The sequence below is a fragment of the Lagenorhynchus albirostris genome, chromosome 3 (assembly GCF_949774975.1).
Source record: "Lagenorhynchus albirostris chromosome 3, mLagAlb1.1, whole genome shotgun sequence".
Classification (NCBI taxonomy): domain Eukaryota; kingdom Metazoa; phylum Chordata; class Mammalia; order Artiodactyla; family Delphinidae; genus Lagenorhynchus; species Lagenorhynchus albirostris.
In genome coordinates, this window is record NC_083097.1 from 121,120,219 (window position 1) to 121,134,009 (window position 13,791).

The following is a 13,791-nucleotide window of genomic DNA, read 5'->3' on the forward strand; positions in this document are numbered from 1 at the left end:
CTTCCACTTTTGTCAAAGTTTATACTTATGTACCTAATCTATAGTGGAAGCAGAGTTTCTCTCTAAAAAAATTATCTCCTTAAACTCGCAAGGTGCATATTAGAGCCACGAGTAGTTTCTTTCATGTAAAATTGTAGTACAGGCCTTTCAAATTTGACATTTCACTGCTATGATACCACAACTAACATATATAATCGCTGTATAGTGCCTTGGCATTCCATTAACAACCATTATTTTCTTTAATGTAGAATGATTAATATATACTCTACAAGGGGCATTGAGGTTAGTAATTCTATAGGGAATATCGTGACATAATTTTCAAACTCTATAATGACACAAACAACTTTGTTAAGGCCATATTTTATTTGCTGATTAATGGAGAAAAGGGAGTGTAATTTCATTTTCTTAAAAGTCTGCATTCCAAAAAATCATGAAAAGTTGGAAAGATTGTTAAATCATTAAAACTTTAAATATATCCTACACAATCTTTTTTTTTTTTGTGGTACGCAGGCCTCTCACTGTTGTGGCCTCTCCCGTTGCGGAGCGCAGGCTCAGCAGCCATGGCTACGGGCCCAGCCGCTCCGCGGCATGTGGGATCTTCCTGGACTGGGGCATGAACCCGTGTCCCCTGCATCGGCAGGCAGACTCTCAACCACTGCGCCACCAGGGAAGCCCTACACAATCTGGTTTATACAAAACTATAAGTTAAATATAAACATGAAGAAATCATGATAATTTTATGCAAATCTATTTTATGATCTTCAGTTATATATAAAATTTCTCAGTTCTGTTACTCGTGAAAAGATCAATACCAGACTGAATTACTATCTACTGGCAAAAGGCCCAAAAAGCTTATTTTAGCATTAATCTTTTACATGATTAAATGTATTTCCTACTTTGAGATCACCTAAACATTGGGGAAAAAAAGAAAAAAAAAATGAAAGGGCAGTATATTCATAAACCAGCAAATAATTTCATTGAAATGTACCATAAAACACAAAGAACCACCATATGCCTGTATGAAAAACATGGTGCATTACATATTCACACAGAGATCTATGCATGCATGCGTGTGTATATACTCACACACACATATCCAGTCATAAAACAAAGCCTATTGAGATTCTGCCATATCCAGCTGGAGACGTTCCATATCCAGTTTTGCACTTTTTCTTACTACATCAAATACATAGCTTTTTGTCATCATCCCATTCTTTTTTTTTTTGCCGTACGCGGGCCTCTCACTGTTGTGGCCTCTCCCATTGCGGAGCACAGGTTCCAGACGTGCAGGCTCAGTGGCCATGGCTCACGGGCCCAGCCGCTCCACGGCATGTGGGACTTCCCGGACCGGGGCATGAACCCGTGTCCCCTGCATCGGCAGGCGGGCTCTCAACCACTGCGCCACCAGGAAAGCCCTGTCATCCCATTCTTGAACACTGTCTGGAGAATATCATGACGTTATTCTTCAAAGTATTTTTGAAATGCAACAAAATTCCCTGCTGGTATCCTAGGTAAAGGTAATCAGCCCTACCTGGGCCTTTTGTTGGGATCAGCAACAAAGTCCTTAAAGACATTAATCCCAAGGCCAGTAATTACAACATGACTATACTTGACGGAAACGTTCAAGAGATGCCTTGTTAATTACTGTAGCAAAGCTTCCACCAGAACCAAAAGAAACATTTTCAACGCTCCATTTTTGTTTTTTGCTTCACACCTTCCACAATCTCTTTAAAGGTGTTACATCTGCAACATCCCCTTGACTAACTCTAGGGTAAGGGGGCAGCAACTTGCAGCTCATTGAGTTCTCAGTAGCAGGGAAATTCGTACCTAAAATATCATAGTCTTTAATACAGTATTAAGAAGATTTCAAGAAACAGCTATGATTATTAGTGGTGCCTCTGCACACTTTGGAAACATTAAATGTCTTAGATCCTTACCCTCTATTATCTCTCACACATTATAAATGTTATAGTTATTGCAGACTACAAATCCAGGCACTGACAAAAACTGTTTCTTTATGTTCAGAAACATCTTTTTTATGGTCTTCACCTCAAGCTGTTATGGTCCTGTGTTCTGCCACTAGAACAGAATAGACTAGAACAGGATCTTTTGTTCCATAGCATTTTCTTTTTAAACATCTTTATTGGAGAATAATTACTTTACAATGCTGTGTTAGTTTCTGCTTTATAACAAAGTGAATCAGATATACATATACATATATCCCCATATCTCCTCCCTCTTGCCTCTCCCTCCCACCCTCCATATCCCATCCCTCTAGGTGGACACAAAGCAATGAGCTGAGCTCCCTGTGCTGTGCAGCTGCTTCCCATTAGCTGACTATTTTACATTTGGTGGCGTATATATGTCCATGCCACTCTCTCACTTCATCCCAGCTTACCATTCCCCCTCTCCATGTCCTCAAGTCCATTCTCTACGTCTGTGTCCTTATTCCTGTCCTGCCCCTAGGTTCTTCAGAACGTTTTTTTTTTTTTTTTTTTAGATTCAATATATATGTGTTAGCATACGGTTTTTTTTTTTCTTTCTGACTTAACTTCACTCTGTATGACAGTCTCTAGGTCCATTCACCTCAAAACAAATAACTCAATTTCATTTCTTTTTATGGCTGAGTAATATTCCATTGTACATACATGCCACATCTTCTTTACCCATTCATATGTCAGTGGACACTTAGGTTGCTTCCATGTCCTGGCTATTGTAAATAAAGCTGCAATGAAGATTTTGGTACAAGACTCTTTTTGAATTATGGTTTTCTCAGGGTATATGCCCAGTAGTGGGATTGCTGGGTCATATGGTAGTTCTATTTTTAGTTTTGTAAGGAACCTCCATACTGTTCTCCATAGTGGCTGTATCAATTTACATTCCTACCAACAGTGCAAGAGTGTTCCCTTTTCTCCACACCCTCTCCAGCATTTATTGTTTGTATATTTTTTGATGATGGCCATTCTGACTGGTGTGAGATGATACCTTATTGTAGTTTTGATTTGCATTTCTCTAATGATTAGTGATGTTGAGCATTCTTTTAGGTGTTTGTTGGCAATCTGTATATTTTCTTTGGAGAAATGTCTATTTAGGTCATCTGCCCATTTTTGGATTGGGTTGTTTGTTTTTTTGTTATTGAGCTGCATAAGCTGCTTATAAATTTGGAGATTAATCCTTTGTCAGTTGCTTCATTTGCAAATATTTTCTCCCATTATGAGGGTTGTCTTTTGGTCTTGTTTATGGTTTCCTTTGCTGTGCAGAAGCTTTGAAGTTTCTTGAGGTCCCATTTGTTTATTTTTGTTTTTATTTCCATTTCTCTTGGAGGTGGGTCAGAAAGGATCTTGCTGTGATTTATGTCATAGAGCGTTCTCCCTATGTTTTCCTCTAAGAGTTTGATAGTGTTTCGCCTTACGTTTAGGTCTTTAATCCATTTTGAGTTTATTTTTGTTTATGGTGTTAGGGAGTGTTCTAATTTCATAGTTTTACATGTACCTGTCCAGTTTTCCCAGCACACTTATTGAAGAGGCTGTCTTTTCTCCACTGTATATTCTTGCCTCCTTTATCAAAGATAAGGTGACCATATGTGCGTGAGTTTATCTCTGGGCTTTCTACCCTGATCCACTGATCAATATTTCTGTTTCTGTCCCAGTACAATACTGTCTTGATTACTGTAGCATTGTAGTATAGTCTGAAGTCAGGGAGCCTGATTCCTATAGCTCCATTTTTCTTTCTCAAGATTGCTTTCGCTATTCAGGGTCTTTTGTGTTTCCATACAAATTGTGAAATTTTTTGTTCTAGTCATGTGAAAAATGCCAGTGGTTGTTTGATAGGGATCGCATTGAATCTGTAGATTGCTTTGGGTAGTAGAGTCATTTTCACAATGTTGATTCTTCCAATCCAAGAACATGGTATATCTTTCCATCTATTTGTATCATCTTTAATTTCTTTCATCAGTGTCTTATAATTTTCTGCATACAGGTCTTTTGTCTCCTTAGGTAGGTTTATTCCTAGGTTTTATTCTTTTTGTTGCAATGGTAACTGGGAATGTTTTCTTAATTTCACTTTCAGATTTTTCATTATTAGTGTATAGGAATGCAAGAGATTTCTGTGCATTAATTTTGTATCCTGCTACTTTACCACATTCATTGATTAGCTCTAGTAGTTTTCTGTTAGCATCTTTAGGATTCTCTATGTATAGTATCATGTCATCTGCAAACAGTGACAGCTTTACTTCTTCTTTTCCAATTTGGATTCCTTTTATTTCTTTTTCTTCTCTGATTGCTGTGGCTAAAACTTCCAAAACTATGTTGAATACTAGTGGTGAGAGTTGGCAACCTTGCCTTGTTCCTTATCTGAGTGAAAATGGTTACATTTTTTCACCGTTGAGGATGATAATTGCTGTGGGTTTGTCAGATATGGCCTTTCTTATGTTGAGGTAAGTTCCCTCTATGCCTACTTCTGCAGGGTTTTTATCATAAATGGGTGTTGAATTTTGTCAAAAGCTTTCTCTGCATCTATTGAGATGATCATAGGTTTTTCTCCTTCAATTTGTTAATATGGTGTATCATGTTGATTGGTTTGCGTATATTGAAGAATCCTTGCATTCCTGAAATAAACCCCACTTGATCATGGTGAATGATCCTTTTAATGTGTTGTTGGATTCTGTTTGCTAGTATTTTGTTGAGGATTTTTGCATCTATGTTCATCAGTGATATTGGTCTGTAGTTTGCTGTCTTTGTGACATCTTTGTTTGGTTTTGGTATCAAGGTTATGGTGGCCTTGTAGAATGAGTTTGGGAGTGTTCCTCCCTCTGCTATATTTTGGAAGAGTTTAAGAAGGATAGGTGTTAACTCTTCTCTAAATGTTTGATAGAATTAGCCTGTGAAGCCATCCGGCCCTGGGCTTTTGTTTGTTGGAAGACTTTTAATCACAGTTTCAATTTCAGTGCTTGTGATTGGTCTTTTCATATTTTCTGTTTCTTTCTGGTTCAGTTTGGGAAGATTGTGCATTTCTAAGAATTTGTCCCTTTCTTCCAGGTTGTCCATTTTATTGGCATAGAGTTGCTTATAGTAATCTCTCATGATCCTTTGTATTTCTGCATTGTCAGTTATTACTTCTCCTTTTTCATTTCTAATTCTATTGATTTGAGTCTTCTCCCTTTTTTTCTTCATAAGTCTGGCTAATGGTTTATCAATTTTGTTTATCTTCTCAAAGAACCAGCTTTTAGTGTTATTGATCTTTGCTATCATTTCCTTCCTTTCTTTTTCATTTGTTTGTGATCTGATCTTTATGATTTCTTTCCTTCTGTTAACTTTGGGTTTTTTTAAATTCTTCTTTCTCTAATTGCTTTAGGTGCAAAGTTACATTGTTTATGTGAGATGTTTCCTGTTTCTTCAGGTAGGATTTATTGCTATAAACTTCTCTCTTAGAACTCCTTTTGCTGCATCCCATAGGTTTTCGGGTCGTGCTGTCTCCATTGTCATTTGTTTCTAGGTATTTTTGATTTCCTTTTTGATTTCGTCAGTGATCACTTGGTTATTAAGTAATGTATTGTTTAGCCTCCATGTGTTTGCATTTTTTACAGATCTTTTCCTGTAATTGATATCTATTCTCATAGCGTTGTGGTCGGAAAAGATACTTGATACGGTTTCAGTTTTCTTAAATTTACCAATGCTTGATTTGTGACCCAAGATATGATCTATCCTGGAGAATGTTTCATGAGCACTGGAGAAAAATGTGTATTCTGTTCTTTTTGGATGGAATGTCCTATAAATATCAATGAAGTCCATCTTGTTTAATGTATCATTTAAAGCTTGTGTTTCCTTATTTAGTTTCATTTCTGATGATCTGTCCATTGGTGAAAGTGAGGTGTTAAAGTCCCCTACTATGTTTGTGTTACTGTCGATTTCCCCTTTTATGGCTGTTAGTATTTGCCTTATGTATTGAGGTGCTCCTCTGTTGGGTGCATAAATATTTACAATTGTTATATCTTCTTTTTGGATTGATCCCATGATCATTATGTAATATCTTTCTTTATCTCTTGTAATAGTCTTTTTTTAAAGTCTATTTTGTCTGATATGAGGATTGCTACACCAGCTTACTTTTGATTTCCATTTGCATGGAATATCTTTTCCCATCCCCTCACTTTCACTCTGTATGTGTCCCTAGGTCTGAAGTCAGTCTCTTGTAGACAGCATATATATGGGTCTTGTTTTTGTATCCATTCAGCCAGTCTGTGTCTTTTGGTTGGAGCATTTAAACCATTTACATTTAAGATAATTATCGATATGTATGTTCCTATTCCCATTTTGTTAATTGTTTGGGGTTTGTAATTGTATGTCTTTTCCTTCTCTTGTGTTTCTTGCCTAGTGTAGTTCCTTTAGCATTTGTTGTAAAGCGGGTTTGGTGGTGCTGAGCTCTCTCAGCTTTTGCTTGTCTGTAAAGGTTTTAATTTCTCCATCAAATCTGAATGAATTCCTTGCTGGGTAGAGTAATCTTCGTTGTAGGTTTTTCTCCTTCATCACTTTAAATATGTCCTGCCAGTCCCTTCTGGCTTGCAGAGTTTCTGCTGTCAGATTAGCTGTTAACCTTATGGGAATTCCCTTGTGTGTTATTTGTTGTTTTTCCCTTGCTGCTTTTAATATGTTTTCTTTGAATTTAATTTTTGATAGTTTGATTAATATGTGTCTTGGCATGTTTCTCCTTGGATTTATCCTGTATAGGACTCTCTGTGCTTCCTGGACTTGATTGACTATTTCCTTTCCCATATTAGGGAAGTTTTCAACTATAATGTCTTCAACTATTTTCTCAGTCCGTTTCTTTTTCTCCTCTTCTTCTGAGATCACTATAATTCAAATATCGGTGCATTTAATGTTGTCCCAGAGGTCTCTGAGACTGTCCTCCGTTCTTTTCATTCGTTTTTCTTTATTCTGCTCTGCAGTAGTTATTTCCACTATTTTATCTTCCCGGTCACTTATTCGTTCTTCTGCCTTAGTTATTCTGTTATTGATCCCTTCTAGAGTATTTTTGTTTTCATTTATTGTGTTGTTCATTGTTGCTGTTTCCTCTTTAGTTCTTCTAGGTCCTTGTTAAATGGTTTTTGCGTTTTCTGTATTCTGTTTCCAAGATTTTGGATTTTCTTTTCTCTCATTATTCTGAATTCTTTTTCAGGTAGACTGCCTATTTCCTCTTCATTTGTTAGGTCTGGTGGGTTTTTAACTTGATCCTTCACCTGTTGTGTGTTTTTCTGTCTTCTCATTTTGATTATCTTACTGTGTTTGGGGTCTCCTTTTTGCATGCTGCAGGTTCGTAGTTCCCGTTGTTTTTGGTGTCTGTACCCAGTGGCTAAGGTTGGTTCAGTGGGTTGTGTAGGCTTCCTGGTGAATGGGAGTAGTGCCTGTGTTCTGGTGGATGAGTGTGGATCTTATCTTTCTGATGGGCAGGTCCACATCTGGTGGTGTGTCTTGGGATGTCTGTGGCCTTATTATGATTTTAGGCAGCCTCTCTCCTAATGGGTTGGGTCGTGTTCCTGTCTTGCTAGTTGTTTGGCATAGGGTGTCCAGCACTGTAGCTTGCTGGTCGTTGAGTGAAGCAGGGTCTTGGTGTTGCGTGGTGATCTCCGGGAGATTTTCACCATTTGATATTACATTGAGCTTGGAGGTCTCTTGTCGAACAGTGTCCTGATGTTGGCTCTCCCACCTGAGAGGCACAGCACTGGCTCCTGGCTGGAGCACCAGGAGCCTTTCATCCGCACAGCTCAGAATAAAAGGGAGAAAAAATAGAAGGAAAGAAAGAAAGAGGATAAAATAAAATAAAGTTCCGAAAATAAAATATAATTATTAAGAAAAAAAAATTTTTTGAGTAAAAAAAGAAAACACGATGGACAGAACCCTAGGACAAATGGTGAATGCAAAGCTATACAGACAAAATCTCTCACAGAAGCATACACATACACACTCACGAAAAGAGGAAAAGGGGAAAAAGTAATACGTCTTTCTTCCAAAGTCCATCTCCTCTATTTGGGATGATTCGTTGTGTATTCAGGTATTCCACAGATGCAGGGTACATCAAGTTGATTGTGGAGATTTAATCTGCTGCTCCTGAGGCTGCTGGGGGGGATTTCCCTTTCTCTTCTTTGTTCGCAGAGCTCCTGGGGTTCAGCTTTGGATTTGGCCCCACCTCTGCATGCAGGTCACCTTAGGGCGTCTGTTCTTCGCTCAGACAGGATGGGGTTAAATGAGCAGCTGATTCGGGGGCTCTGGCTCACTCAGGCCGTGGGGAGGGAGGAGTACAGATGTGGGGCGAGAATGCGGCAGCAGAGGCCCGCATGACGTTGCAGCTGCCTGAGGCGTGCTGTGCGTTTTCCCGGGGAAGTTGTCCCTGGATCCCGGCACCCTGGCAGTGGTGGGCTGCACAGGCTCCTGGGAGGGGAGGTGTGGATAGTGACCTGTGTTTGCACACATGCTTCTTGGTGGCTGCAGGAGCAGCCTTAGCGTCTCATGCCCGTCTCTAGGGTCTGCGTTGATAGCTGCAGATTGCACCCATCTCTGGAGCTCCTTTAAGCGGCGGTCTTAATCCCCTCTCCTTGTGCACCAGGAAACAAAGAGGGAACAAAAAGTCTCTTGCCTCTTCGGCAGGTCCAGACCTTTTCCCGGACCCCCTCCCGGCTAGCCGTGGTGCACTGAACCCTTCAGGCTGTGTTCACGCCACCAACCCCAGTCCTCTCCCTGTGATCCGACCTCTGAAGCCTGAGCCTCAGCTCCCAGCCGCCAACCACCCCGGAGGGTGAGCAGACAAGCCTCTCGGCCTGGTGAGTGCTGGTCGGCACCGATCCTCTGTGTGGGAATCTCTCTGCTTTGACCTCTGCACCCCTGTTGCTGCGCTCTCCTCCGTGCCTCCGAAGCTTCCCCCTTCCGCCACCCGCCGTCTCTGCCCATGAAGGGGCTTCGTAGTGTGTGGAAACCTTTCCTCCTTCGCAGCTCCCTCCCACTAGTGCAGGTCCCATCCCTATCCTTTTGTTTCTATTTATTCTTTTTTCTTTTGCCCTACCCAGGTACGTTGGGAGTTTCTTGCCTTTTGGGAGGTCTGAGGTCTTCTGCCAGCGTTCAGTAGGTGTTCTGTAGGAGTTGTTCCACGTGTAGATGTATTTCTGATGTATCTGCGGGGAGGATGGTGATCTCCACGTCTTACTCTTCTGCCATCTTCCTCAACCTCAGCTTTTCCAGTTGTTTTTGGTGTCTGCCCCCAGTGGCTAAGTTTGGTTCAGTGGGTTGTGTTGGCTTCCTGGTGGAGGGGACTAGTGCCTGTGTTCTGATCGATGAGGGTGGATCTTGGGTTTCTGGTGGGCAGGACCACATCCCATGGTGTGTTTTGGGGTGTCTGTGGCCTTATTATGATTTTAGGCAGCCTCTCTGCTAGTGGGTGCGGTTGTGTTCCTGTCTTGGTAGTTGTTTGACCTACGGTGTCCAGCACTGTAGCTTGCTGCTCATTGAGTGGAGCTGGGTCTTTTCCCTGAGATGGAGATCTTGGGAGAGCTTTTGCTGTTTGATACTACATGGGGCCAGGAAGTCTCTGGTGGAGCAATGTCCTGAACTCAGCTCTCCCACCTCAGAGGCTCAGGCCTGACACCTGGCTGGTGCACCAAGACCTTGTCAGCCACACAGCTGAGAGTGAAAGGGAAAAAGAAAGAAAGAAAGAAAAAAACTAAAATGAAATAAAATAAAAGTTATTAAAATTAAGAATATTAAAAATAAAAAAATTAAAAAGTAATAGAAAAAAAAGGAAAGAAAGAAAGGAGCAACCAATCCAAAAAACAAATTCACCAGTGAAACAAGCACTAAAAACTATACAAAAAAAAAAAAGAAAGAAAAGATGGACAGACAGAACCCTAGGTAATTGGTAAAAGCAAAGGTATACAGACAAAATCACACAAAGAAGCATACACATACACACACAAAAGGTGAAAAATGAAAGAAAAAAAATATAGATATATTTAAAAAAAGAAAGAGAGCAACGAAATCAATAAATATACCAGTGATAATAAGCTCTGAATACAAAACTAAGATAAACATAAAAGTAGAAACAAATTAGATGCAGAAAGCAACCCCCAAGTCTACAGTTGCTCCCAAAGTCCACCACCTCAATTTTGGGACGATTTCTTGTCTATTCAGTTATTCTAGAGATGCAGGTACATCAGGTTGGTTGTGGAGATTTAATCCGCTGCTCCTGAGGCTGCTGGGAGAGATTTCCCTTTCTCTTCTTTGTTCGCACAGCTCCTGGGGTTCAGCTTTGGATTTGGCCCCGCCTCTGCGTGTAGGTCACCCTCTGGGGTCTCTTCTTTGCCCAGACAGGAGGGGGTTAAAGGAGCAGCTCCTTAGGGGGCTCTGGCTCACTCAGGCTTGGGGAAGGAGGGATACAGAATGCAGGGCGAGCCTGCAGTGGCAGAGGCCGACGTGATATTGCAACAGCCTGAGGCGTGCCTTGTGTTCTCCCAGGGAAGTTGTCCATGGATCACGGGACCCTAGCAGTGGTGGGCTGCACAGGCTCCCCGGTGGGGAGGTGTGGAGAGTGACCTGTGCTTGTACACAGGCTTCTTGGTGGCGGCAGTAGCAGCCTTAGCTGTTCATGCCCGTCTCTGGTGTCCGTGCTGATAGCCGTGGCTCACGCCCGTTTCTGGAGCTCATTTAGGGGGTCCTCTGAATCCCCTCTCCTCTAGCACTCCGGAACAATGTTCTCTTGTCTCTTAGGCAGTTCCAGACTTTTTCCTGGACTCCCTCCTGGCTAGCCATGGCACACTAGCCCCCTTCAGACTGTGTTCATGCAGCCAACCCCAAACCTTTCCCTGGAATCTGACCTCTGAAACCTGAACCTCAGGTCCCAGCCCCCGCCCACCCTGGCGGGTGAGCAGACAAGCCCCTTGGGCTGGTGAGTGCTGGTTGGCACTGATTCTCTTTGTGGGAATCTCTCCGCTTTGCCCTCCGCACCCCTGTTGCTGCGCTCTCCTCCGTGACTCCGAAGCTTCCCCTCCCCACCCAGCCCCATCTCCGCCAGTGAAGGGGCTTCCTAGTGTGTGGAAACTTTTCCTCCTTCACAGCTCCCTCCCAGAGGTGCAGGTCCCATCCCTATTCTTTTGTCTCTGTGTTTCCTTTTTTCTTTTGCCCTACCCAGGTATGTGGGGAGTTTGTTGCTTTTTTGGGAAATCTGAGGTCTTCTGCCAGCATTCAGTAGGTGTTCTGTAGGAGTTGTTCCCCATGTAGATGTAATTTTGATATATTTGTGGGGAAGATAGTGATCTCCACGTCTTACACCTGTGCCATCTTGAAAGTCCCCCCTCCATAGTATTTGTAATTAAACCAATCCCTGCTACTCTATGTTTTCCTTTGAAATTAACCAAGTCAGCAGAGGCTCCAATGCCAGCAGTCTCTTAAAAAGGAACTCCTCTGTAGCCAAAATCATGTAATTTACATACAGGACCATGTAGGTTATTGGAAATTTCTAATAAATATTTGGCCAATATTTTCTTCTGCTCTCTAGCATTTGTGACCACTGTTATTGGATATTAGGACTGAACAAGAATAGTCTCAATCCAGTTTGTTAGCAAGTAACACTGTGAATCTGAGTTTTCTACTGTGAAGAGAAACTTTCTCTGAGAATGACAGAGCCTGCAGGAGCAGCTTTTATTTCTATTGGAAGATGTCCATCATATTTCTCAAGAACGTAGTTCTATCCCTTTTCATGAAAGACATCATCTGGAAAGTTCATTAATCTTTTATTCTGCAATGTCTATTCTGCTGTTCATCCTATCTAGTGAATTTTTTATTTAAGCTCTTGTAATTTTCATCTTTATAAGTGTGATTTGGGTCTTTTTTTTTATCTTCCATGCTTCTACTTAGCACATCCAGTCTTCCAGTTTGCTAACTCTATGGAGTATCTGGAGTGCTGGCAACGTTCTATTTCTTAACCTGGCTGGGGGATACTTGGTGTTTGCTTTACATTATTTGGTAAATTTTACATTGATGTTTTTCATACTTTTCTACATGTACATGATATTTCAAAATGAAAATTAGATGGTCCAAGGAATCATATTAGCTCCACAGACATTCAAAATCCAGCCGGTTACCACAAACTTCACCACTACTACCCTGATCCATGCCTCCATCATTCATAAACTTGTTAATAGCAAAACCCAACCCACCAGACTTCCTTCTTCTGCTCTTGTCTGCTATAGTCTACTTTCAGCTCAAAGGCTGATGTCTTTCTTTTAAAATACAAGTTCAGTGATGTCATCCTCTGCTCAAATCCCAATGGCTTCCTATCTCAATCAGAGTCAAAGTCAAACTTTTTATGGTTTACAAAGGCTTAGATGATCGGGCATCCTCTTATCTCTCTGACTCCTTTCTTAACATTTGTTTCCTCTATGTTAGCCATCCATTCTTCTAACTTACTGGGCATTCACCTGCTTCAGAAATATTGCACTTAAAATTTTCTCTGCCTACAATGCTCTTTGCACTGATACCCCTATGGCTCACTTCTTTATCTTCATCAAATCTACATTCAGATTGTATCTTCTCGGTTGGACTTTCCTGACCTTATTTAAGTCAATCACCTTTCACCAGTACCTCTGTTCCCTTCTCCCTTCCTTTCTTTCTTTCTCTCTTTCTTTCTTTTTCTCTCTCTCTCTCTTTCTTTCATAGTACTCATCACTGTCTACCATACTTCATATTCATTTAATCTTTGTCTTCCTCAGACTAAACGTGAACTCTGCAACAGAAATAATTTTTAACACTTTTTAAAAAAAATTCATTGCTTGAACCTTCAGTGCCTCTATCAGTATCTCATACACATGAAGTATGTACTCAATAAATATTTATTGAATAAACACTCTTAAACCATTATTCTCTACTTTCGGGTAATTTTTCCTCCTTGAAATTAAAAAAAAAAGCCTCCATTGTTTCTTTCAGTGGTGCATACGTAATGTGCAATGATAGCTGTTTGTTGAATGAACGATTCTGTGCCTTGCTAGGGGCGGTGTAGTCCTGTTATCCTAATGGTTACAGGTGGGGTGTAGGAGTATGCACTCTGACAGTCTATTGGCTCTTTCTCTGATTGCATTCAACATACATGAATATTCATTAACTTTATTTTGGGACCTAAATATCAAACACCGATCTAGTAAACATGTTTGTATGGAAAACACTGGACAAGCCACTGCAGATTAAAATAAAGACCACGTTTTCTTCCAGGCTCCCAAAATATGCATGCAAAATGAAATGTGTCCCTGCATTCTACGGTGTGCTGCTAAACGTGCATTTGCATAGGCAGAAGCCAGATTCTGGCAGCAGATCAGTTAATTGCCAATACAAAGCAGCCACTGAGGACATATTTACTTCTCTTTTAAAGGCCAGTACATTTGTGTGAGCCACAAATGACATGCATGCTGTTGGATTTGCAGGAATGGTTTCGGAGGTTGGAAATGATTACCTCTTAGCTCAAATAGATTAGGGAGCTGTTGCTGTCAGTTTTAAAAGTCCCTGCTTTCTCAAATAGAAAATATCACTTGTTTTCCATGAAAATATGCTGCTGGTCAGAAGAAATCTACTTCTGTGCGTCAACCCTGGCATGTTTGGAATGGCAGCCCTCACTCACCCATCTTTAATTAAACCCAGAAGAGTGTTGAAGGCCAGGGAAGGACCCACATGCTCTTGCCTGGCTGTGGTGCTGGCCAGTCTTGACTCTACTCCAGAGAGTGAAAGTCTCTCTGAAATACAGTGGCCGGCCCTGCAAACAGGACTT

General features: G+C 41.1%; 1 pseudogene; it reads right to left on the reverse strand.

Moving 5' to 3' along the window:
* Window positions 1-1,682: 1,682 nt before the first annotated feature.
* On the reverse strand, window positions 1,683-11,760 carry LOC132518404 (nicotinamide phosphoribosyltransferase-like; annotated as a pseudogene).
* Between the last annotated feature and the right edge of the window lie 2,031 nt (window positions 11,761-13,791).